The sequence below is a fragment of the Oryzias melastigma genome, linkage group LG14 (genome assembly GCF_002922805.2).
Source record: "Oryzias melastigma strain HK-1 linkage group LG14, ASM292280v2, whole genome shotgun sequence".
Taxonomy (NCBI): Eukaryota; Metazoa; Chordata; class Actinopteri; order Beloniformes; family Adrianichthyidae; genus Oryzias; species Oryzias melastigma.
Window position 1 is genome coordinate 21,649,386 of NC_050525.1, and position 26,093 is coordinate 21,675,478.

The 26,093-nt window shown below is 35.8% G+C and overlaps 1 long non-coding RNA gene across 1 annotated transcript; it reads right to left on the reverse strand.

The window, feature by feature from the left end:
• Window positions 1–4,753: 4,753 nt before the first annotated feature.
• Window positions 4,754–7,211, reverse strand: LOC118599678. The gene is made up of 2 exons (XR_004949125.1): window positions 7,054–7,211; window positions 4,754–6,144 (listed from the first exon to the last, which is right to left on the reverse strand). It is a non-coding gene; the product is annotated as an uncharacterized LOC118599678 (long non-coding RNA).
• Window positions 7,212–26,093: the final 18,882 nt, after the last annotated feature.

Consider the following 26,093-nt stretch of genomic DNA (forward strand, 5'->3'; position numbering starts at 1 on the left):
AAGCTGATAGCCAGCTAAAATATTAGCTTAATGCCAAATTAGCCAAATAAACTTAAAAAAAAAACTATGTTAACCAAAACAGCTAGGATGTAGCTGAAAAAAAATGCTAAACTGTAAAATAGAAAAAAAAAAAACCTGAGAAAAGCCTAAATTAGCCAAAACAGCTAGCATGTAGCTGAAATATTAGCTAAAGGTCAAAACAGGCTCAAAAACTAAAAAAGCCTAAATTAGAGAAAACAGCTAACATTTAGCTAAAATATTAGCTAAACTCCATAATATCCAATAAGATTTTAGCCTAAATAGTCAAAAAAAAATAGCAGAATGACAATTTTTTCAGACTTTAAAAGTATCGTTTTAACATTAAAATGAATAATAAAAAAGGCAGGAATATTATTCCAGAATAAATTAACTTAAACCTTAAATGACTTTCCATATTTTACTTTCTATTTTACAAGTTAGACAATAAGCGCAAGATAACATCAGGCGGATATGATTACCAGGAGGGCCGGATCCGGCCCCTGGGCCTTGACTTTGATGTGAGTTACAGGTTGAAAAGAAATTGGGAATTTTAATTTAGTCTAAAGTTTGAGTCTACCTGTTAAATTCTTCATTTCTGACAAAGCATTTGACCTTTTCTTGAATTCCAGTTCAGTGTAGTAAAAATATCGTATCACTGCTGTCTGACATGCTTACAAGAATTACTTAAGAGTAGCTCACAGACAGCTTTAATGGAAAGACTGAACTTGTGTTTACTTAGTTTGACAGCCTTCTCCACTGAAGCTGAGGTGCTGAGCTGAGCTCTTTCCGTGAGCGATGCAGAACCAGGCTGAAGATGGCAGATTAAAGCTTTGTTCTTCTTTCATAATTTACTTTTCTCTCTCACAAAACTTAAGGAAACATATTTTATTTCTCTGTCTCTGCCTCTCTCCTCCCTGTATATGTGTGTCCCTGGTTAATTAGAAGGAATATATGTTAATGGGACGCTGCTAGCAGACTAATTAAGATTCTGATTAGAGCAAAGATATTGTCAGCCAGTCTCAGTGCGTGCAGCTGCACAGTTTTGAGTCTGCGTGTGTTTGAGGGTGTGCGTGCCTTGCCTTTGGCTCGCAATCACCCGAGCTTTAACAACAGGAACAGATTATACGACGCAGTGCATCTGCTTTGTTTTCTGTTGAGCAAATGTGACAGATTTTTCCGGGGTTGGTGCTTTATTAGCGTTATTGCCATCATTCTATAGGAACATGACATTTTTCCTAATTATCCAAATGGGAGTTTATTTTCAAACAACATTGAAAAAAACAACAACAACAATGAAAGTCTGGATTTGCTTGAATTTTATTACGAATGTGATTTATGTGTTATTTCTTTTGAGTCTGTGCGTTTTAATGGATATCTTCATTTTGACCATAGGATGCTAATGTGAAAGGATAAATACAGGGAGTTTGGACTTTGTTTTACCAATAACATTGAACTAAAAAAATAGAAAAGTCACCAACTGCTCCAGTTTAATAGCAAATTAGAATAAAAATGGCAAATGAGCAAATTTTTGATTTGAGACAAGGTTAGTTCAGTTGATCTGAAACGGCATTTTGCATAAAGCCCCCCCCCCCGCAAAAAATATGTTTAATTACTTTGAGTAGGACCTAAAAAGACAAAATAAGAATATTATTCTGCTTAACTTGGTCAATGGTCGGAATACCAGACAAAGAAAAAAGACTAATACTATAAAACCATTAGGACATCAATTGCAAAACAAGTTTGCTCATTAAAACAAAAATCTGTGTTTTATTACATATATATCTCTTTTAAGTCGACCAGTTGGTAAAAGGTCTGTTAAAAACCTGCTTAATCTTACATTGGTAAAGTCTTACGTCACATGTACTTGGATAGGGGTGGATCATTGCCTGTAAATAGGAACTGGACTAATCATCCCCTCCCCTCTCGTGTTTCAAATAGGAAGTACCGGAATTTTGTAAGAAGGCCAAAGACCCTTAGACTTCCATTGAGAAATAGACGGTTATTTCTCAGTCATTTTATATTCATTTATTTATTTTTAAAGTCATGTTTTCTTTATCGCTACTTATTCAAGTCCTAAACTGACCAATCAGTAAAGCATGTGGCTCCCGCTGGCCTCGCCTTCAACATCTGATTGACCTCGCCGACCCTTGCAACCCATACAAGTTGTAAAAGTCTTCGGTACGACCTGTCTGCAGCATGCGCATAGAAAAGGTGCACGAGCACTTTTGCTTTACCAGTTCACCAAGCGGTACATGTTTAATATTTTTTTCATGCCTCTCTACAGGTTCGCCCAATTTTTCAACCATAGCATAATCTCAAATCAAAAGAAAAAAAAATGAGTTTGTAGGAAATGTGTATTTTTTGTAATAAATTCAATCAAGTGTTTTACAGTTTTTTGTACACAGCTTTCTTGTGTGCGTGTTTATAAGTGACACCAAAATAAATAAAATGTACCAGACACTCTGAACCTTTGATTAAAGTCTGCAGACAGATCAGATCCCAATAATCCTTGCCAGCAAATTGCACTGCGCTCCTTTTGGACAAAGAGCTTATTGTGCTGCCCAGTGAGTGACCAAAGAACAAAATGGCTGCTGGGAGAAAAATGGGAGTAATGTTAGTTTGAGCGAGCCAAACCTTCACAAAAGACAGCCCGACTGCACTCTCAGCTTCGCCTTTCACAAAGCATTTTCCTTTGGAGCGTTGCAGACCTCCCACTGTCCAATCTCCTGTCATTTTACCCTCTCTGTCAAAATCAAATGTTCACAACCCAATGAACATTTCTTTAATGTATCTAGTACTGGTTTCCTTTGGTCTAATCCCACCTAGGACACAATGTCAGGTCACGCCTGCTGTCTCAAGGTGGCTTTCACGGGCCTTTCAAATCTTAACTTTATAGCTTTTTCTCTTAATCAAAAAGGCTATTTTCTGTTTAAGTGAATTATTTCTAAAGTTACTTAAATAAAAACATTCAAATGCCAGGAAAAGTAAAAAAAAACTAAGGAATGATTGATATGAGATGATCTCATTTAATGTATCTACTGTGAAAAGTAGGAACTGCCAAAAATGGAAGCTGGACGAGAAAAGATTAAAATGAATTCTGGTGATTTTTTTTCCTCATTTCCCGGTCAACATTTCGTCAGTTTCCAGGAAATTCTGGACCTATTTGGTCATGCATATGAATCACGTGCCCTTTGATGTTAAACATTTATCACACAAGCATAACCGCAGTAGCATGCTCAGTTTGATAAATGTGGTTCCATCCGAGCATGAAAGATGGTTGCTTACAGTTTTAATGTAAATGGGTCATTCCTCATAAAGTGAATGAGGCGGTATTTATGGAGAAAAAAAGGAGTCAACCGTTCCCTGAAGAGTGACATTACATAAACACAACAGCAAAACATGTCAGACAGGTTCATTGGGTCTGTAGTTATCTAAAAGAGACATTTAGTGCCGTTTTCCCTGATGTTTCTTTTTTATTATTTTGCAAAAATGCACCAAAACAAAGCAATTCAGTTTTCATCACAACAGATTTTGAGCACTGAATGTTGAAAAACTTTTCAAAACAGAAAGTTCAGACAGAGTAAGAAGTTTACACAAAAAAATCCAGTCTTAAACTCTTCATGTAAAGTTACTAATGTCTCTTTGTTTGATCCGAAGAATATAAATCCTCATACAAACTAATGTAAAAACACATTATGAAGTAAGAAATATGTAGATTGGTTCTATGTTAGGAGAAAATCACAATTTTGGTGTTGTATCAATACCAATTTAAATTTGGTCAATTAACTATTTAGTTTACTAGTGTTCAAGACACAACTAGGGGTGTAAAATTAATCGCATATGGCGTTCATCTAATTTGTAATCCTTAACTTTTGTCATGTTCTCAAATATATAATTCAAAGACATTTAACCTGCAACTTCTTATTTAAACTCAGCCGAAGCTGGGACGGCTCCTGTGGAATAAAGTATGCCAACAGGTATTATGGTATTAATAAGAAATTTGTGGTCATTTGGATTGCTTAGAAAAGTGTTCGTATCACTTTTATGTGATAAATTTGAGCACTCTGGAACTCATGTTTTGTTCTTGTACTTTGCTTTGTTTTTTCTTTAGCCACAATGTCATGAATTTAAATGAAAATATCTCAAAATGAGGCTTTTTACAGCAATTATAGGTTCAAAATAATTGCAATTAAAATAGATTTATTAAGTACAGTTGATGATTAAGTTATTAATTAAAATTATCACATGACAACACTAGTTTTTTTAACATGCTCTTTTGGAATTTTTTTCATGATAGAGAACATGCATTAAGAAAATTAAGATTAAAATTTGTTTGTATCAGTATTTCTTTGTTCCAACTGTTGTGAATCAGTAGCAAACATTTGGAAAAGTTTCTGGTTGTGATATAGAACCTACGACGGGCAGACCAAAAGCTCCCTGCTCCGCTCTATTCCATTGCATCCACTTGTAGACCAATAGATCCATGAACGTCTTTAGTTTCCTTGTCCGAACTGGAATCTGGCTCAAAACTGTACAGATGGATTGCTCCAATATTGCTCGCCATTTTTGTTGCACCGATAATGTTAGGTCGGGGTCATGAGGGGCTGTAAGCTAGTGGGAGAGAATGTAAGGAAGTGGAGGCGGGCTTAGTCTGGGCCGACGGTCCCTCCCACAACTCAAAGACGAGTTTCTATAGAACTACTGGCGCCCCACATAAGCTGTCATAGAATAATTTTTTTTTTTTGTTTGTGGCGAAAAACAGCATAATTATACATAAAGACCACTGGAAATGCTTTTATAATAGATCAAGATTGTCCAAACTTTTCACAAAGTGGGACAGATTTGGTAAGGTGAATATTTTGGAGGACCAATATTAAACTTTAAATACTAATTAAGTATTTACTAGTTTAAAAATGTTTTCCAACAACATATTTATAATTTCTTCACATAGATAAGGAAAACAGTTAAATACATTTTTACCAAAATTACTGTGAATTTTATATTTCAAGACCAGACACCGTTCCATTACGTTGTCATAGATAGAGTAATTTTGTTTTTTTAACAGTTGACATTTTAGATGTGAGGTATAAATTGTCACAAAAAGATTCATATCCTAGTGTTGCTACGGATTTTAAATATTTTATAATCTAATTCAATCTAAGGATGCACGTTTTTATAAATGGCTGGAGATGCTTATCACTGATTTTATAAAAGGAGCCTGCGGGATTGAGGAAATTTTAACGTGAAGCAAATGTAGCTGGACTTTGGACGTGTCTGCAACAGATCAAAAGATGATCGTAGTGGGACTTTAACTTGTATAGCCCAAACTCTAAAATATTCTCAGATTACAGTAAATGATTACAACAAAGGTTGGGAATCACATTTGGAGGTTCGTATTGTTTAGGTAAAAAGGTTTGCAATTATTTTTTTACCTCATTTCAAAACATACAAATCTAAAACAATCAAATTTACCAATCATCAAACCCTGATATACTGGATTGGAAAAAATACAGCGTTACTTTAACCCTGAAACACTTTCAAGAGTGAGTATATTAATATTTCTTGACAAAACAGTGAAATAAGCCTGAATGTGACAGTCGTCGAGTCGAACTGTGAAGCTTGCTGCAGAGCCTGCGAAATGTTTTCAGGAGTAACAGGCCATTTAAATAGACTGACTGCACATGTAATGTGTTTGTTCAGCTGTTCTGTGAGCAAACGATGGCTTAGGATTGCAAATGCAGAAAGTATTCGGGGCTGTTCACTGATCATTGTGTCAATACTCTTTTACATTCATGGAGTATTTCAGGACAAATCAAATAGCACACATGATAGGGAAACTGGAAATCAATTAACACTAAAACATACACATTCTGTGGTCAAATATCACATAAAATGATTTATTGGCATTGCTACATTCACTGCACAGTATGAGTGTGATATATAAAAGTCCATAAACTACTCCAAGGATGATGCAATTAATAAGTTGACCCACACTTCCTCTGAGCAGCATGTGAGGAGGAAGAAAGGTGCTGTGAAGGCCACGCTGAAGGCTGCCACTGCCAGGTGGATCTCATAGGGCACACGGCCTCCGCACAAATGCTGTATAATTAACTTTTAATTTGCTCTCTGTGAACAGAGAGGACAAGTTGAATAACAAGGAGAACCTAACAGACCGCGCTGTCCTCCTAATGCTGGAGAAATGGCCCATTAACAATTTGAACAAAATTACAAGGCTTGTGATGTCCAAAATAGTTCAGTCTTCTTTCTAAAAGCAGACACCCTTTCATTTACACAAGAATGCAGGAACACAAAAGGAAGACTGATTATTTTGGGCTAATTTCAAAATCAAATGAGCAAAAAAGATGGAATAAATTTTGCAGAGTTGTAGATTCTAATCAATTTGGAATGTCAATGAAGATTTTTTTTTTTTTATGTGAGACTAAGACAAAAACACTTGAAAGCTGCTTATACAGAAATTGAAGGTTTTAAAGCATTAAGAGACCACAAAATTGCATGGAGAAAAAAAAAAACGATTTCAGCTAAAAGTTTCTCCTTGCCTGTTCCTAGAAAATTATGAAAAGGGTAAAAAAAATATATGTATATTTCGTTAATGGTGAAAGCTTAGAAATACAATTTAAACAAACTGGAATCGAAAAAAGGCAACGAAATATTCAAATTCTAGAACAATCCTTAATTATATATGTTAAAAAAAAACTTGGTTGTATCAATGTTACTCCTCTCAAGGTCGATGAAAAGCACAAACGGTTCTTTGTTTTAAGAGAAATTTCAACTTCAGCATGTCTTAACATGCTTCTTTCCATGCCCCAAAAGTACTGTTAGAACTATAAAGTAAAATACAAAAACTTCAATTAACCCTTTTAACATAGTGTTCCCATGGGGAATAATACAAAAAACACAAATAAAGTGCACAATATGCAAAACAGACATATAATTAGCCTTAAGTTGCACGTATAGACTTTTCACGTAACTTTAACATAATCTCTGATTAAAATGATAAAATAATGAAATCCATACCTCATTGGCCGCATTAACATAAGAGGAAAAGCGTCAAAAACATCTTCATTCTTCTAGAACTTCTTTCCCAGGCAGACTTCTCTTTTCTGGACCATGTGAGACTCATTCAAGTGGAGCAACTTTTATAACATCCCCCATAGAAACAATGATTTACAAGTGGAACAAAAAGAAGTTCCTTCCTCTTTTAAACAACGTTTTTTTAACTGATTAACACCAATATTTATTTACTGTAAAAAATCAGTTATTTATCTCAAATGATTAGAAAACATTTTTTCTATGAATTACCATTTTTAACACAAAATATTTATAGAAACAAAAAATCTATGTTGGAGTTACCTTTGACAGCGGCTACAATTAAACATTAAAATACAAAAAAAAAAAAAACAGCCTTATGGGCGGAAATGGGTTGTCTGTGGGCAAAAATGTGCAAACCTGTTTTTTTGTTGTCGTTGTTGTTTGCTATGTTTTAAATCACCTGAGTTTGAGTTGAGCTTTGATTACACTTAAGCACAAATAATTAATAATGTTATAGAAAATCCCACCAAAAAATCTTAACTAGAAAGAAGGATCTGGTAAAATTACAAATATTGAAGCAGGTGACCAACGTCAACAGTTGTTAACAATTACATGACAAAAAGTGAAAAGTCCTTTCAGTGAAAAAAAAAAAAAAAACAATCAAATGCTAAATTATTTATTTTTATAAAAGAGAAAGTTCTAATCAGTTATTTCTGCTATTAAACAATCTTTTCAGATTATTCTTCACATTTGAGCTTTTTTCCTCTGTGTGACTGTCAACAAATGTGCTGATTAGAATATTAAAATCTAAGTTAATCAGCAATGACTGCCAAGAATTAAAAAAAAAAATAAGAAAAATCAAACAGGTTTTGTTCAGTGAACCACCAGACTAGTTCACCCGCATGAATAAAGCTCACAGCAATCTGCATCTCTCTGGGTACAAATCTTCTCGTGTCATCCAGCTCAACTTCTGTAACCTTTTTATGTGAAAAACTTTGGATCAAGCGACCAGCTGCTCTGGATCAGAATTCAATCCATAGTCCACTCAACATAATTGTCATCAGGAGCAATAAACAAGTTCAAATGTCCTACTTATGGAGTCCAAAAGCACACTCAGTTCCTGAAGTGGACAAAAACAGTCACGTCTGCAGACTTTATTGATATTTAAAGGAACTGTTTATCATAATAAAATTAGACTTTTCTGCTTACTAAAACAATTGCTGGTATTCTGAAAAGTGCAGATTTCTTTTAAACCATAGAAAGCTCTAATAAAGTTCCAGAATAAACCTGCTCACCTTCATGCATCAAAAATGAAAAGATTCTACAGCAGTTTTTATTTAAATCTTAATTTTTATGATTAATTAATCAACATTGCACTTTTATATAACACAGCACTAAACACGTTTCAGCCATACTGATTTCCCACTTTCTTGTCAATCTTGATTGTTTTGCTTTTCATGAAAAAAAAAAAATATTGATGTGCATCCAGCTCTGTGTTTGTGTGCTCTCTGATTAAACCATGTGGCTGTGAAGGATGAGTCACGCACTCAGTCAGTTAGCCACCCCCTCTTGGCACTTTCTGAAGGCCATTTGGTTAGTATATGCCTGGTCATTTAACTGACCAGTGGCTCATTGGTACCACAGCACAGATGGTCCCTGCTGTGTACCTACTATTAGCCCATCATTGTCAGCAGGTTCCCATTAGCTATTGGTTCCATGCTCAACACTCCGCCAGGCTAAAAATGTGACTTATTGCTCATTTAAAATAGCTTGAAACAATATAGGGAATCATGGATTTTTCCATCCATGTAGTTTAAAAATTAACCATTTAATCACCATATTAGTATTTTTGTAAAACCTTCAATGTGTCGCAGAATAATCGTAAAAAAAATGAAGAAAAAACAAAGATTTTTAATATAAAAACATGGGAACGGTTTCCATGTGACTCAGATTTAGTCAGGAGCCTTTGTTTCTGTCTCCTACTGTCCACAACATGTCTGCTAGGTTAACTGGTGAGTCAAAACTCCTCACAGGACTCGGAGTGATCATGTTTGGCTGTTAACCTTGTTTACCTCTGCGTGGCCCTGTTATGGCATGGCCAGCTGTGCATGATGCGCCTTTGCTTGATGCCAGCTGGGAGAGATCCTGCAACCCTGAACCAAATGAAGCAAGCATGAAAGGTAAAACATCAAGAGCTTTGATAAGCTCTCATTGGAGAAAAAAAAAAAAGAACACCAGAAATAGAAATTGAGAACAATTCCTCCGTATGGATGCCTTTTGATGTGCAATTCACTCTTTTTGTACAGAGATTTGTCTCACCTGAGTTTGAAAAGAATTATATATATTTATATATATATATATATATATATATATATATTTACCAACTAAAAATATCAAATTCCTGCAGATACATGCAGAAGTATATAAAAGGTTCAACTTCATCATGAAATAATTTATCACTATGCCATATTGTGAACTTTAGGTCCTTGAAGTCTTAATTATTTTTCCTATAATCTCTTGGGTTTTTACGACACACGTATCTCTAATCTCTGGAGCTTTGTCATTAACCAGAGCAACGATCAATTTTAAAGGCTAATGATCCTGACCAACACAGTTCAACACAGTAAGGCTGCACCTCAGTGGTATAGACAAAACTGCAAAAGTCAAGCTGCTGCAAATGAGAATTCCACTTAGCACTGTTGAGCTTAAAAAATGTTTTACCTTTTTTTAATATTCTGTTTATTTTTTTTATATGTTAAAATATAAGCTATATCTGCAAACAGGAGAAAACAACAACATTTAAAAAAAAAAACAAACAGAAAAAAAAACGTAATGAATGTTTTACCAGTACAATATAAGTGTAATGGTACATAGCAGGTGTGTTCAAGAACACGCTAAGCTGGCATTTTTGAAGGCCCTTTTAGCACATGGTGTTCAAACTGGACTGTTGCCATCCAGTTCTAGAACGTGTACTCACAGTAGAAAGACGATTGATGCAAAATGATGAAGCAGGATCAATCTTGCAAAATCTTGCTCCAGGCTTTTTGTTTCACAGCTCTATTCCGATATGAAAGACTTTGTGTCATAGAATTCTAGCACAAACCGCTTAAATTGATTTTTTTCCCCAATTATCAATTTTCAAACAATTGACACTTCCATGTTTTCAAAAGGATGTTACCCATACATCAATATCAATGCTCCCTAATTGGTCAAAGTTTAACTAGTTTAAGTTTTGACGGATGTTCAGAGCCTGACAAACAAAAATAAAAACCTGCATGGTAACACGTAAACATGATATTAAATGCGGAAACCGAAACGCATATTTGTGCGTTTACATAGATTTCTCATTGGAAGTGGTCGCTTGAATTCAATTCAATTCAATTTTATTTATATAGCCCAAAATCACAAAGGAATTTGCCTCATTGGGCTTCAATGTGATTGAACGCATGTTTCTGAACCCGCTGTGAACATAGTATAAGAGTCACACAGGATTACAACCTTCTCTGTTCTTTGAAAAATAAGTCAATAAATTACATTTTATGCTTACCTACTAACTGAATATGTCTAAAAATAGTCAGTTTTGCATTTGATAGTATTAAAACTTTTTTGAATGTGTTAATTGGCAGCATTTACAACAATACTGTTTTAAGGGGCCTATTCCATGCTTTTCTTAAGCCTTTTAGAGTAAACGATATCCATATGTATGGTCATTTAAAACACTGAAAAACAAATTATTTATGAAATATTATTTTTTGTTAACTATTTTCTTGCCCAGAAGTAAGACATCTTGATTTCTCGGGTTCTGCATTTCGCTGCATGTGGATCAAAAATCCTCTTTGCTTTCATGTGAATCATTTTCCTAGAGATACGAGGACCTTTCCATCTTTGCTTCATAGTCCACATTCAAACCACTTCTTCTGATTCCTGAACAGCCTATATCATGTTCTCTTTATACCTTCAACCAGGAAATCATTTTCCTTGTTGCTTCTTCTGTCTTCTCTATATCACCCATCTGGCTGCACCGTTCTCAGATAAGTTTAGGATCCACCCCAAATGTCGTGCAGATTCCTTACCTGGATGTTCTTTGGCGTATGCCACCGCACAAAGTTTAAACGCTTAATCATTGACCATTGGCCATCGCTTTGTAGTGAGGAATGGACATTATAATGCACATAAAAGCTCAAAAAGTTGGTTTTGCATGGCATAGGATAGGCTCTGTAATGAAAAATATGAATATTTAAGGCAACAATTGTGATTCACCATTTAATACCCTTTTTACATAAACTAGTAGTTATTCTTAGTCATAAACCCAGCAGCTCTATAGCCTGACTCATTGGTAAGCCCGATCACATATAAGGAACAGGCTCGTCTCCAAGCTTCTCCTCAGTATACCTTCTATAGTGTCACAAAGACAAACTATAAAGGCACACAGGTGCAAAGCATAACAGATGTTGGTTTTCCCAGGCCAGGTGCTTAAAAGGGAACCATTAGCTGCTGCCAATGAGCATTTCACGCTGCTGCAACATTACAGGGGGAAATAACATGTCACCAGAAGGTATGGAGCACATAAAGCGTAATTGAGACCGCGTCCTGGAAGAACAGGTTTTGACTTTGCTGTGTCACCCCGTTTTTTTTTTTTTTTTTTGGGAGGTAAAAAAGAAGCGGATGATGAAATAACACCAAAAAAAATGTAACCGTCACCGCAGAGTCTTTTATGTTCCCCAAAACAGGAGAAATAACAGGAAGCCGTTGTCTTGATTCATCCGCCTATTTCTTTGAATTGCTGGAACTATAAGACTGTGTTGGCAATATTGTGTCACATAGGAGGCTGGAATGGGATGTCGGGAGAAAAGCTTTCAATAAGACATCTTGTACAGAGCAAATCCCAAATGTGAATTGTCAGAAAATTGAATCAGGGCTCACATTTCTGGGTTGGCACAGCTGAAACATTGAAAGCATTATATATTTCTAGCTGCATTTAAAATGCAATGGGGGCATGGATGCTTTTCTCCGAAGGCTAAGGTGGAGAACTACTTAAGGGATCTTCGGGTTTTAATGGGATCTGTCACATCCATCTGCTGTTGTTTATGTAAGCAGTAACAAAAGAGTTTGATGCACAACGACAGCCAAATGCTTTCTGGTGGATCTTATAATATCACCTCAAATATACACAAGAGAACCACATGCTCTGTGAAAGAGCGTGTCTTTTTTATTAGCAAATTATATGTATGATTAGTGATGACAACTTAATGGATAAAGGATTTTTAAAAGGATCCAAAGTGACAGATACATTCTGCTGCTTCACAGGGAGACTTCTGTTCTCAAACATCCAACTGCCGGGAATTTGATTATTTCCTGTCATCCATCGGGTCGGGTGACCGATAGAAAGCCTTAAAGCCACAGCAATAATAAATCATTGCTACCAAAAAACAGATGAAAACATTCAAATAAAATGAAAAGTAAGAACAAATTATTTTTGACATTTCATTGTTGTTATTAGATCATATTTTTTCATGTTTATTGCTTGACATGATAATAAAACACAGCCAAAAAAAATAAAAAGCAATAAAATGTGATGGTGGTAATTATTAAGAAGTTTAACTTTTTCTTACAAGTAAACATTTTTTTAATTATCATTTGATTTAAATTATCTGGATATTCACCCCAAATGATCTCATACCGGTTCATGAATATTCCATAGCCCAAATTTAAAAGGTTATACAGTAACTTTTGTTCAACAGAGGTTAAAAAAAAGAAAAAAAAATCCATTAAAGATGGATTTCTGATGAAGAACATTTTCACTCTTAAAGAAGCACTCAAATAGAAATTGTGTTTTTGGCGTTTCTAACTTGATCTCGAAGCATTTTTCTCATGATGAGGGACGTGTCACACTGTCGCTACGTACAATGTGCGCATTGTCCACTTATGAAATTTTGTCTTTCATGATACGTGCATGATATACCTAATTCATTGACAAATGATGAATGTTTATTGCGTTCGATTACAATACATTACGATAATGAGCAATCTGCAGTGAAGCCAAGACCTTCTGTCAAAACACAGGTAAACTGATCTTTTCTTGCTCTAAATTACACGTTTGTACTTTTACACATTTGCATTTAACTGGAATTATCATTGCTAAGTGACATTCGGATGGAACAAATAGTTTAAAATTGAAAATTAAATTAAAACCAAATAAAACATTTTACTTCTACAGAGTTCTGCCACTTTTTTTCCTAGTTGTACCCTCTAGAGCCCCACTGAAGCATTTCCTCTGCTTTTTGCTGCAGGCGGTGCATCAGGGCACCAATCCCAAAGGATGCAGAGTGTGTATCACTGAAAAGCCTGAGGCTTTGACAAAACAGCAGTACTTGATGTCCTGGGATGAAGACAAGTTTAACTTGGATAAACACAGTCACCCCTCTTTGTTGTTTTGTGACACTCGGTAAATCAAACCCAAGAGATTGGAGAAGGCCAAGCTCATTACTGATACAATAACTTTATGTTAAAGTTGGTGTTTGGTTTCTTAAAGTTTGTTTTGTGAAACGGAAACTTTTAAGGCAGGAATAAAAATATTTTTAAACAATTAATGTTCCTAATTGGAACATTCACAGCAGCTTCAGTTTTTGCTTGTTTTTTATCAAGTTTCAAATAGAGTTTTATCTGACTGCATTGCAGACAGAATAGTGTGGGTTCTGGTATATTTGCTTCTCCGTTGAAAGGACTCTATTTTTGGAAGAGAAACCGCCTACAACTGCTGCAAAACGAAGCTGCTCAGATGTTGACGACACTCCAAGACAGGGCAGCATCAGACCTATTTGCACTTAAGGTTAATTTACATTTTAACTAGTTTGTTTTTCAAGTTAATTAAAGGTCTTGCCCCTTTCTATTTTTGTAACCTTACATTTTCAAAGAGCTTTTCAGTCCATTGACCAGCAGCTGCTTGGAGTTTCTTATACAAGATTTAAGCCCTACAGAGATCTTGCATTTGGGACGGGTCAAAGATGAAAAGATTCTGTCTTTTTAGTCATGTTTCATCACAAATTTCCATGTTTTTATTTTTTTTTTTATTTAAAACTTGAATCATAATTAAACTTGTTTTTGACATGTGAAAGCCCAGAAACATTTACAGTGTTCCCCTGCTTATTTGCGGTTTCACGTATTCGCTGATTTTTTTTTTCAGTCACGCATCTCTTCTGGTTCGTCACAAAACTCTGACAACTCAAGATGCTTCTATGAAATGTTTGCGTCCGAAAGAGCACGCCAGCCCATCACCTATACACACACAGCAAGCCAAAGGCTGGTTCCACCAGTTCCTGAATCACTACCTACTGAATAGTATGGGCATGCATGGAGAAATGGCATCAGCTGACTCAGAAACTGTTCAAAAAATATCCTGATAATTGCAGAGGAAAATTATTATCTCAAACAGGTGTTTATTATGGATGAAACTGGTCTCTTCTGGAAGAAGAACATATAACTGATGAAAGGGTTTTGAGGCACAGAAAGACAGAGTCCATATTTGCGGATTCGGTGTATCTGCAGATGTCTGCTGTTCCTAATTCCCGCCAATAAGGGGGTAATACTATATTGTTCATAAAAAATTTACCTTTATAATTAGTTGATTTATGAATAATTTCTCTTTTCTATGATTTATTTCAACATAGGTGTCATGTAAAGTGCCTCAGTTTAACAGTATTCAGCAGTCTAGCAGAAAAAAAAGTACAATTCGTTTTTGAGTTTGGTCAAGGAGAGACGTAGGATCCTTGGAGAACGGATCGATAAGCATCAATGGGTAGAAACCTAAACATGTCTCTGTAAATTTAAACTTCTCTCCACAATGTTACAGGCAAACATGACAGCCATCGAAATCACGGCAAGACTACAAGCCCAATCTTCTGACACCATGACAACAGCAATGTCTCACTAGAATGGACACTAATAGGAGGCCAGAAAAGTAATTTTAGGGTGGGACCCAAGAGAGTGGCAAAAGTCATTGTGACCCGTTTAAGCTTCAAGAATCATTTTTAGCTTTTGTACCCTGATGTGTTCTCCAGGAGTAATTATTGTAGCTGCCTCTAACAGAGTGAACATGACAAGCCACTTGGTGTTTGACAGCCAGGTAGAGGCGAGTTGTCTGAGAAATATGTTGTGTCGCCTATTATTTAGTTAAACTGGTGGGAAAGCACTGCTTGAATCTGATTGAGAAGTACATTTTTCTTCAACAAGACAACTTGCAGTTAGCATTTAAAACCTGACAAATGAGCTTTCCTTCACTTCCTTAAATGTGTGATATCAGTCAATATTTAAGGCGTGATTATCTGCTTTATACAAAGGTACTTTTGTCATGTTTTTTTTTTTTTTTTTTTCTCACACCCACATGCTTACTGGTTAAACCTTCCTCATGCATCGGTTTTGATTTAAAAGTGTGAGAACTGCTGGAAATTCTCATGAGCATTTGGTTCACAAAGCACTTCAGGGCAATACTGCAAATTTGCACATTTCAGGTTGGGTTATTCTTTGTGCAAAGCTGATTTGAAAATGTTGTATAACATTTGGAGTTATTTATTTTTTTGCGCCCAAAGCAATTCATCCGACTCGGGAAGGAAACACTGATATCGGCATGTTTTCAGCATGAAGCGTACACGGCGAGCGTTCATTATACAAGTGTTAATATTTTGGTGTAAAGGGCTCCCTGAACATAACACAATAAGTGCTTACTATCAAGGAAAACAAGGAGATGGAATAGTCCATGAATTAATTTAACTAGTTTGGAGGTATTGCTTTACTCCTGTTTAATCTGAGGCGAGGACTTCCTCATATTTATGGTGAAGGGTATTTTATCTTGGTTTTAATGATCATGCCCAGTGTAATGTGCATGCATTGAACATGGCTCGCAATAGCTTCAATCCCATTCATCCTGTCAGTGAGGCTTGTTCCTAATAAATTATTAACCATTTTACTGTTGCTAATTAAATGTCCTGGGAGTTCTTCTGTTTTTCAATAAAACACCAGAACATTCATATACAGGTACTCCACACACAGTATGATGCTGTAAATGTGCTGTATAAACTAAAGCAGGAAAACAAAAAACATGTCCTGTATAATTACCAACATCTTTTCAATCATTGACACATAGCTGTACAGTTCATTTAAGGACATTAAGATGGTTATGTCTTTGTTAAATTAGTTGGGTGTTGAACATTAACTGGACACTGTAAGCAGCTTTTCCTAAACCATTAATGCCCCATTCTGAGTGTTCTGCCCCAGCAAAGTTTTGTTCACTTTGTAGTTTCAATAAAGTTTATTTTGAATCCAGCTTTATTGTTCATTGTCATAGCAACAGAGGTTGTTTTGTTATAAAGGTATGATGATAAGTGTCTATGACATATAGATCGTCAGGAAAACAGTGAGAAGTAATGTGTATCATCTTAAGAGTTGTTTTATGTGTTTAAGTCTCTCTGGAGTATGAGTTACAATTTTGGGAGAAAAGTCTGATGTTTCAGAACAAAACCCGGCGTTCACAACTCAAATTCGCATCCACTGCCTCTTTTGACGTGGGTCAAACTGGATGCTCTATGCTTGTCCTAAAATTTTTTCATGAAACAAATGCTCCTGTCGCATGTAGGAGATGCTATCATCAAATTTTTCGCCTCATCGCTACTTGGAAGCATTGCCTGTGTGTCTTATATATTATGCACAGAAGACGTTGACATTGAAGATCAGGTTTATTTATTTTTTTTTTTTAAATTCTACAAAATCAGTTATCATGTCTTTATGTCTGATTCATGCGATCTTTCAGTCTAAATTTTTTCTTGTAGCAATCATTATGTTCTTTAGCTGTGCCTAAACTATGGCGGTTTTAACCCTTTTTCCATGTCTTTGTAACTCAGTTTGATTCTTTGTTCCGCATCAGTCAGAGGGTGCAAAAATAAAAACAACAATAATAATAATGTTTTGATGCAAATAGGGAATATATCCAAGTTTAAGAGGAAAAAAAAATCTGATTCTCCTCCATGTTGGTTTTGGACGATGGTTCTTCTTCTGGCATTGATACACACATACAACCCCCTCTAGTGGTTATTAGCAGAAAAAAACACTAAAAGGTGACCAGTTATTAGTTAGAAAATAATGAATAAATGAGCCTATTTATGTTTAATATATATATCAATAAGTCAAAAGTTATTGTTTTATACAATAACTACTATAAGCACTTTGTGTTATTCTTTTATATGAAAAGTGCTATATAAATAAAGATCGATTTGATTTGAAATATAGAACTCCCCACTTTGCTAAACTATGAAACAAACGGATATATACCCCTTAAAATAGGGTAAAAGACATTTACTACCTTGATTAACTCCAAGATTGAGACAACTGATTTTTTTATCTTGAAATTATTTATTTATGGCATACCTTGATTCGATTGACAACTACAGACAGATCAATCTGGTTGACTCGTGATATTCTAAATCGATTCATCGGTTAATCGCTACACCCCTAGTTTGAAGACATTATAGCTGGCAAAGATGCTGACAGTCACAAAGCTGAAAAACTTACTTTAAAGGTGCTAACCGGGTCATGTGACTCTGCCCTTCATCTAAGCATACAGGTTTTCATCTGAGGCAAAGCCTTGTAAAAGCAAAGGAAACCTGATGGGTATCACTCTCAACTCATTCATGATAAATTAAAGGGTGATATCTAAACTTTTCATTTATGCATACATAGACACCAACATGTTTTTTTTTTCATACAACTCAAAAAAATCCACACATTGTTAGAAAATAAATGTACTAATGTTATTTTCAGTCTCTTGTGCATCATCTTTCCTTCAATCTTCACAACTTTAATGAGATTAGAAACGGTTTCCAAGCAGGGAGGAGTCCCCTTAAATGAGACTCTGCTAAACTATTCATCAGATGAGTCCGCGTTGAGAATAAGTATGTGAACAGACACATGCATACACAGAACAAACAGAAAATCTAAGTGCACTGTTCTCCCCCATCTCCCTTGACTCAGCACGTCAGCCCTCTAAATTAAGGCGGCGGTGTCTGAGTAACCAGAAAAACTTGAGATGGCTACTTTGACTTTCTGAGATGACTCATGCTCTAAAGACATTTTTTCCTACAGAGTTGATGGAGGAGAAGCTATAATCTATGCTGATGCCCCCCTCCACCTTTTTTGCTGCATACATTTTATTATTTAGAGATTCTGTACAGTTGAAAACAAGGCTCCGTCCAGCGAGTACATCACTGAAGTCTAACTTGTTCTGGGTCAGAATTAAATCCCTCGGTTTCTGGATTATCTGTTTTCCAAGTAGGAATAGATGATTTCTGTTTAGATTTCTCTGACTGCACATTTTGTTTGTTGCATTTATGTGGACTAAGTAAAAAAAAAAAAATAGTGTTGTTTAGCTTTCTACTAAATGAAGATTTCAATTTTCTGGTTATATTTGAAGGCAATGAAAAGTTGACTACTACCGGTAACAGCTAATGTCTTTGCAGGTGCGGATTCATGACAGTGTCTTTAGTATTCCACTGTACAGCTGTAAATATGCTATTAAAGAGTTTACACTTCATTTAAGCCATTATTTTTCATTTTCTGCAAGCAAGAAAAATGCTTAGAAGGCTTAATTTACACCCAAATGATCGTTGAAGGGGGCGAAGCACTGACCCCGTCTTGCCCTTGATGCTTTCCTGTGTGGGTGTGAGTTTATGTATGATTGAGAAAGCCAATTTATGTGATGCAAAGTACTGTGCGGATGTTTTTATGACTGCATGAATTGTGAGGAGCACTGTTAGATGTCAGCGAGATTACAAAGGTGCTACATAGGTGAAGGCAATTGACCATTTTCCCTTTCATTGCCTCTCCTTGTTCCTGCCTGCTACACATCTTCAGTTCCTTCAGGAACATCAGTGAGACATTCAACGAGCGGTTAAATATGTACAAAAATGTAATTTTAACATTTTAACTTTTGGAAATGAGAAATTAAAGAAATTATGTAGGAACTTCATGATGAATATCAGGTTTACCTAAAAAGAACTCATCATTTGAAGAGAAAAATAGCTTTATTTTGAATTAATCTCATTTAGAGAAAAAGAAAGAACTCTGAAGTCAGAATATTTGCAGTTCATTTCCATGTCCTCCAGATGTAAAATGACCAGATTGGTGCACCGAGCGGAGACGTTCTCCACTTGTTAGGAACTGTGAGCAAGAAGCCAATGAGTGTAACGGTAATGAGACAGAGAGACAGATGGAGTGACTGAGAGGATGGCTAATGGCAGATGGAATAACTGAGAGTGGGCAAATGATGGCGATCAAGGATTAGAAAGATTGCCAGAGGATGAGCTGTGCATGTGGTTACCAACGTGTCAGAGGTGGGATGGCGTGTCCGGTAAGTGTCTAACTGTCTTGAATTTGAATTTCATTGGTCTGAAGTGGTTCCATTAAGATGACCTTCTGCTATATAAAGAACTTGTTTTTTCAGGTATGAAGGAGCCATAGGGAGCTAACTGCACACAGCCCTTAAGGTTACACTTGAAGCAACATGCAATGTCCTCTAAGTCTTCCATGTTTTCTGTTTCATTGTGTAACACACATGAATGTCTGCTACTATCAATATGCAATTATACCATGTAAATATAGGTACAGCTTAATGCAATATCAAATGACAGTACCTGGTGCATTAAATAATAAACGATAATGGCTTTTGAAAAAGCATCACAGTAACTGAGCAGATCCTAATCTTGTCTCACTTATGACTTTTACCTCTATAACCAATTTAAACTTAAATTTTAAACCACAAATTACATTTAATAAAGTAATGTACTGAAAATTTAATCATATTTTGCATTTTTAGTTACTTTTCTCTTTTTTTGCTATACCATGCTCCTTTCTCTCTTGATTCTTTTACTTTCAAGGCCATTGCATCTGTGGACAACTCACCAGGTCCTCAATCAAATGAGATGCGCCCTCTTTCTATACATCTGAGGCATCACTCCCAAGACTCCGCCCCTTTGTGAGTTATAAACGTGCGTTCATATCAAACGAGATTCACCCGGCGGCCAGTTTCAATGTTAAGTCAGTGATACAGATGCAAATTGAGGCAATCGGAAGTCCCGCGGCGCAATTAGAGCAATGGGGGCGGCACAGCGGTCTGTTAGAAGCTCGATCTAAGCGACGAGGCGCGACTTGGGCGGCACAACCAGAATTTAAATATCTTGAGTTTGACAGGTCGCTGCGTCACATCTGCCAATCAGGAACTCAGCTTTGGGTACGTCAGCTTGAAGAATACTAATCAAATGCAAGCCTTTTTGTCCTGAACTTCCATCTATTTCCTTAACCTGTTAGAGCCGCACAGTTACAAAGCTCATCCGGTTACTCTTAGGTGAAGACACTCTGGACAGATCGCCGACTTTTGTTCCCGTGGCAGATCTCCCTCGCTCGACATGCTGGCAGACACAGCCGCTGCGGAGTGGGGCCTTATCGAGACATTTAAAAGAAAAAGAAAAAACAAAAAAAGGAAAAAATAGGAAATGAGTCCCCTAATTTTATTTTAGCCCTTTGGATGAATGCTAGACAGAGAGCCTTCAAGCTCAGCCACAGAGACACAGAAACACAGAGGAAGTGGCTGTCATACAGACACAGCCCCCGGAGTGAGATAGAAGCACCCGGACAGTTTTTTAATAATCTAATAAAGCCAAACATGGAGACATGATTACTGACGCTTTTGTAGAACTAGTTACGGTAGTCAAAAGAATATAAACACTGGTGCGAAAGCTCCAATGTCAAAGTATTAAATCATTGCAATGCAGTCAAAAACCACAACATTAACAACAACAAAATCTAGTAATACTACCTTTAAATGATGTTCCTAGTTCATTTCCCCAGTGATGCAAAAGCAACACATGCACTTTGTCAGCATTTCTCTACACTCCTTATGACAAAATGCGCTTCTGACACCCCGTGCTTCTGCTCCACCTTAAAGAGTCCCGTTTCTGAAGGGCAAACAAATTTTCTGCCTGCAATCAGAAGAGATGGGTTACTCTCATCATCTTTGATTCATGAGTATAGATAGTATAGAGGTAGTGTGCACCTTCAAAAACTGGGGCAAAATTGAATCTAGGTAAGTGGCGTCTACAGTCGAGAGAAGTGCACTCCACATACACATGGACGGTCCTCTCAGAGCAACAAACATGGCATTGTTTTTGGAGCCAATTGGCTGCCATTGCCCTTGACAAAGAGTTGCATTTCTTAAACAGAAATAAATCATGTTAAAAGGCAATTAGTGGCCCGTTGGAAAAAAAAACAACCACTTTCATTTTGTGACTCCCTCCTTTTCTCGGCGCTCCACTGTCATTGCCTCTTTATCTATGGAAAATAAGGCTTGAAAGTCATGCTGCAAAGTCAAAGATTTTATAGGAGTAATCCCACTTTCTGATGAACTCCAATTTCATTTAAATCAGGACTCTGACAGCGTTAATGGCCGTTTCAAAGCCTATGGAGCATAAAAGTTAGGAGATTCACCAAAGAATAATTGTGAAAGACAAATTTGTCATTAGCTGTATTTAATTTGCTTCATGTCTGGTTTTAAATGCTGACTACTTGAACCGTCAAACGATTGCATATCGTTTGGCCTTGTAAGTAAGGACATTATTGACATTAGTTCACAAGTCCTATCATTAGTTAGCATTAGAGTTGAAAAATTAAAAATGTTTAATCCGATATGTGGAGCTTCTCTGGTTCTGTGAATAGATTGCAAAGTGGAAACTTCTGTAATTTAGTAAAAAGCAGTTTTTACAATCAAAAACAAGGAAACACAAGAGCTTAATGAAGGGGAGGGTAAAGGGTGGGTCAGATTTTACTTTAATTTCCATGTCGGTTTTTGTTTTTAATTGTACTTAATTGTATCGAGCTGCACACCGTATAAGAAGCGCTTTTTATAAATAAAGTTTAATTTGATTTAACAGGTGGATAAACAAGACCCTCCCAGTGACCAGCCATCTGTTTTGCTGCAAGTCCATTTGAATATTAGGAAACTGAAAAGATTATCTGCAAAAATACCCATTTCTGCATTTACTTTTAAAAATTATCATCAAATTATCATCAAAAACTGTTTCCATTACAAACATATATGCAAAACTTTATCAGAATTGTAGAAATTAGAAATGTAAAAAAAAAAGAACATTTGCATCTACACAGTTATGCGAAAAAAATAATGATAATCACACGATAAGTCATTCAAAAACATGGAGACAGATGTGAGCAATGCTTTGATTTAAAGCAGACACACTCAATTTCTGCCACGGCACAAGCGCTCATCATTTTTAAAGGAGACGTCGTCATCTTATGGAGCGCTAAGATAGGTGGGAGCAGCTACGATGCAGCTAAGCATGGTATCCGGTTGTTAGTCACGTGACTCATTTTTTAATAAATGCGAAATATTTCAAAATTGTCATGTTTCCATTTGCCGAGTTTAATATTGCAAGCATAATTTGAGCAATTTCATAGTCAATGAAACAGAGCTAGAGAAAACAAAGCCACAAGTTTTACCTTAAATATTTGTGTACGTTTTGTTTATGAATAATTTTTTTTTGTTGTTTATGAGATGTAATATTGTATTTGATTATTTGTTTTTGTGTTTTTAACTGTTGTTGCAATCTTTAATATCTAGGTGATTTTTTGAAGTGACTTGTACTTCAGGGCCACCTTAATAAAGCGCGTATGAAACAAATTTAACATCTAAAATACACACACTGTGACAGTTTGAAGTAAGTAAAATAAGTTCATACTTTTCCTGAATTCCTAAATAGGATGGAATATAACCATTTTAGTAATAACAGTAAAAAACAGAAATGTATTTTAACTGAATGCTATAGAGGTTTTCTGATATAATAGACATTTTTTAAGTTAAGTCCAGTTCTCAAGCATGAACGAAGAGTGAACAAACTCAATCTTGTAGAAAAATACTGAATAATGGGAAAATTTGAAAGAAAAAGAATAGTTCCACTCAGCTATAAAACACAGATCGCTTGGTCCGTCCACTTTTTTAAACCTGCTTGTTCTGGTTCAGGTTCATGAGGATGCTGAAGCCAAACCCAACTCCTGTCGGGCGGAGGCGGGTATATCCGGGGTGGCTCGATCAACGGGTCCATCCTCTGCATTGTTTACTTATTCTTCTTTGTTCCTTATTACCTGTTCATAAATCCCAACTGTAAGAAACCACAACCTGCAGAATGTTTTTACTTTTCCCCATTTCCTGTTATTTACGATGTAAACCCAGCTAAACAGATACCTATATGAATTTGGATTTGACCTCCATCTCAAGATAATTTTGTTTGTTTCTTTGCAGATTTTACTTTATTTCTTGGTGCCTGATGTTTTCTTGAGCAGATTTTTTCCCTTTTTTTGGTCCTGGTTTACTTCCTTTCCTTATCATACTTCTGTTTTAGGAGCATTTGCAGAATGAACACTCACAGCTGTTTGCTTGCATAACCAGACAGACAACAGAAGACTCAACTCAGTTTTCCCAAGTATAATATTAAATTGCTTAAATTGCTTTGGTTAGACTGCAGCCCCCGTGACCCGGTCCAGGATGGGCAAGAGAAGATGGATGGAAAGATGCATGAATGAGTATCCCATTTTTCTTACCTTTTTGTTTTGAAAATTGTAATTTTTAATTTCTCTTTTTATGTTTAATTTCTTCCCTTTAAATGTTTAATTTCTTCCCTTTAAATGTTTAATTTCTTCCCATTAAATGCACACTTTTTGTTTACACCCCTAAATGATTTTATATCAGTTTATCCTTTTCTTTTTTTTGTAAGTTTGTGTTTACAGCACACACACCGCATCATTGAGCACGCCAGGCAGGGAGTTTGTCCCATGTGCACCAAACTAGGAGGTCGAATTCCCACAGGTCAACTGTGCTGTGCATAAACAGACAAAAACAACTGGCCCAGATGTATTCAGTGGCATGCGAGGAAATTCAGAGCCACACAAGTACTAAAACAAAAATGACCATAAAAAATCTTTTTTGGGGGAATGTAAAGACAGAATAAAAGGTGGAGGAATGTGATAGTGATCTGTTGTCTGGATACCCACTCTTCACATTTATAATTGTAATTTAGGGTCACAATTTAACAGCAGTAATTTCTTATTTCAAAACTGCAGTTTAATTAAATGTGATCTTTCCAAAATTCCCTTCTGCTAAAACTTAATTCCAGTTGTAAAATCTCACTCTTTCACTTTTCTCTAAGCTCCGCTGCTCCTCTATACATCGATTTTTCTACTTTGCAGACTTCCTCCGTTTGCTCCAGCAGTAGCATCAGTGATCTATGCATTACGAGCTTTTTTGTTGACAATGTTTGTCCCAGACTGCAATCTAAATGAGTCTTTGGGGACCGAGTGTGCAGTTATAATTAACATTGGAAAGACTGAGAGAAGCGTTTGTGCGCATGCTAGACATTTGTCATGCTTTTACTCGCCTGTGGGCTTTAAAGTTCCACTGCTTGATAAATTGTGCTGTGAAACGGAGACGATTTAACAACTGAATGAAGATAATAACCTCAACATTTTTCCTTTAGTCAGGTGAATCTGCTCGTCTAACTGTACTAAAGTGGGATACTAAATTGATGGAAACTCTTTGGAAAAAAGCAAACATCTGTTTTATTATATAATATATTTATTTATTTATTTATATATATATATTTATTTAATATATATATATATATCTATATATATTTGTTTAAAGTATAGAAGAGTTTTGGAAATATTTTATTTAATAAAAGCAATTTCTTGGCAGTTATGAAAGTCTTACATGGAAAAAAAATGAGTTTATTACCCATCATGCAGCAGCCCTTTCATTGAGTTTCTGCCAACAAACCATTTTAAGTTTAAACATTTTTTTTAGATTTTTCTCTTATGGATTAAATTATTATCACACTCTTACTATTAAATAATCTTAAATTTAGAATGGACATTAGGACATTTTTTTTCTTTTTCGTTATCAGACTTCCCTCCAGCTGGTTGCAAATTAATATTAAATGCTCTATAAAAATATAAATGAATCAAAAGCTTTTTGCTTGAGTGAGTTATACAATTTGACCTTTGATTACTGTCCACATTTATTTCAAATGTGTGAATACAAAAATAAAAAAAGTAAAAAAAACTTTGCAGACTTCTAAAACTTTATTTAAACCACATTAAAGTCCAACCCCAATATTTTTTTGATCAGTTGTAAAAGCTTATACATTGGTCCTTTAATCATGATTAAAAACAAAAAAAATGTTTTCTAGCTCAGATTTTTTGCAGTAGTTCATTAGAAATTTGCTTCTAAGTTGTAGGTGGAACTTATGGCACAAAGTAAGCCTGCCCCCACATCCCAACATCTATCCGTTTACACCCCAACCCAACATTACCGACGCAACAAATGGTGAGCAATACTGGAGCTGTCCACCTATATGGAACTTTTTCATCAGCTCCTGATTCACAGCGACATGAATAAAGAAATACTCAGAAAGGCAGTTTTAAGCTTGATTTTCTTTATTTATGTCCTCTACCATGAGAAAAACGCCACAAGAACATGTTAAACACAATTTTCATTTAAGTGGGTCTTTAAATAAGATCACATTTATTTATTTCTGCTTTTACCTGACGAGTGGAACTTTTGACCCAACACTGTGAGCTGAAACACCATTATACAATGTATTTGTAAGAGTCACACCCTATTTGTGAGTTCATTTGTAGAAGAAATGTTGTCATCACACAATGAGGAGAACTGTTTAAAGTGGTACTGTAGTGCTAAGTCTTTTTGTATTTGCGCCATGTCAAGTGAATGTCTTTTGTGTGTCGAAGTGTGTAAGTGGTTTATAAGACAGGACATGAAATCCTGAAGTGCAACGCTGTGTCCCGCCCCCCTCCTTACATAAGCATAATTGTGCGTTTCTGCAGGCTTTAGAGTGGATATGTAGCGGTGTTGATGGGAAAAACAAAGTCAAAAAGAGAAAATGAATTTGACTTTTGTGGAC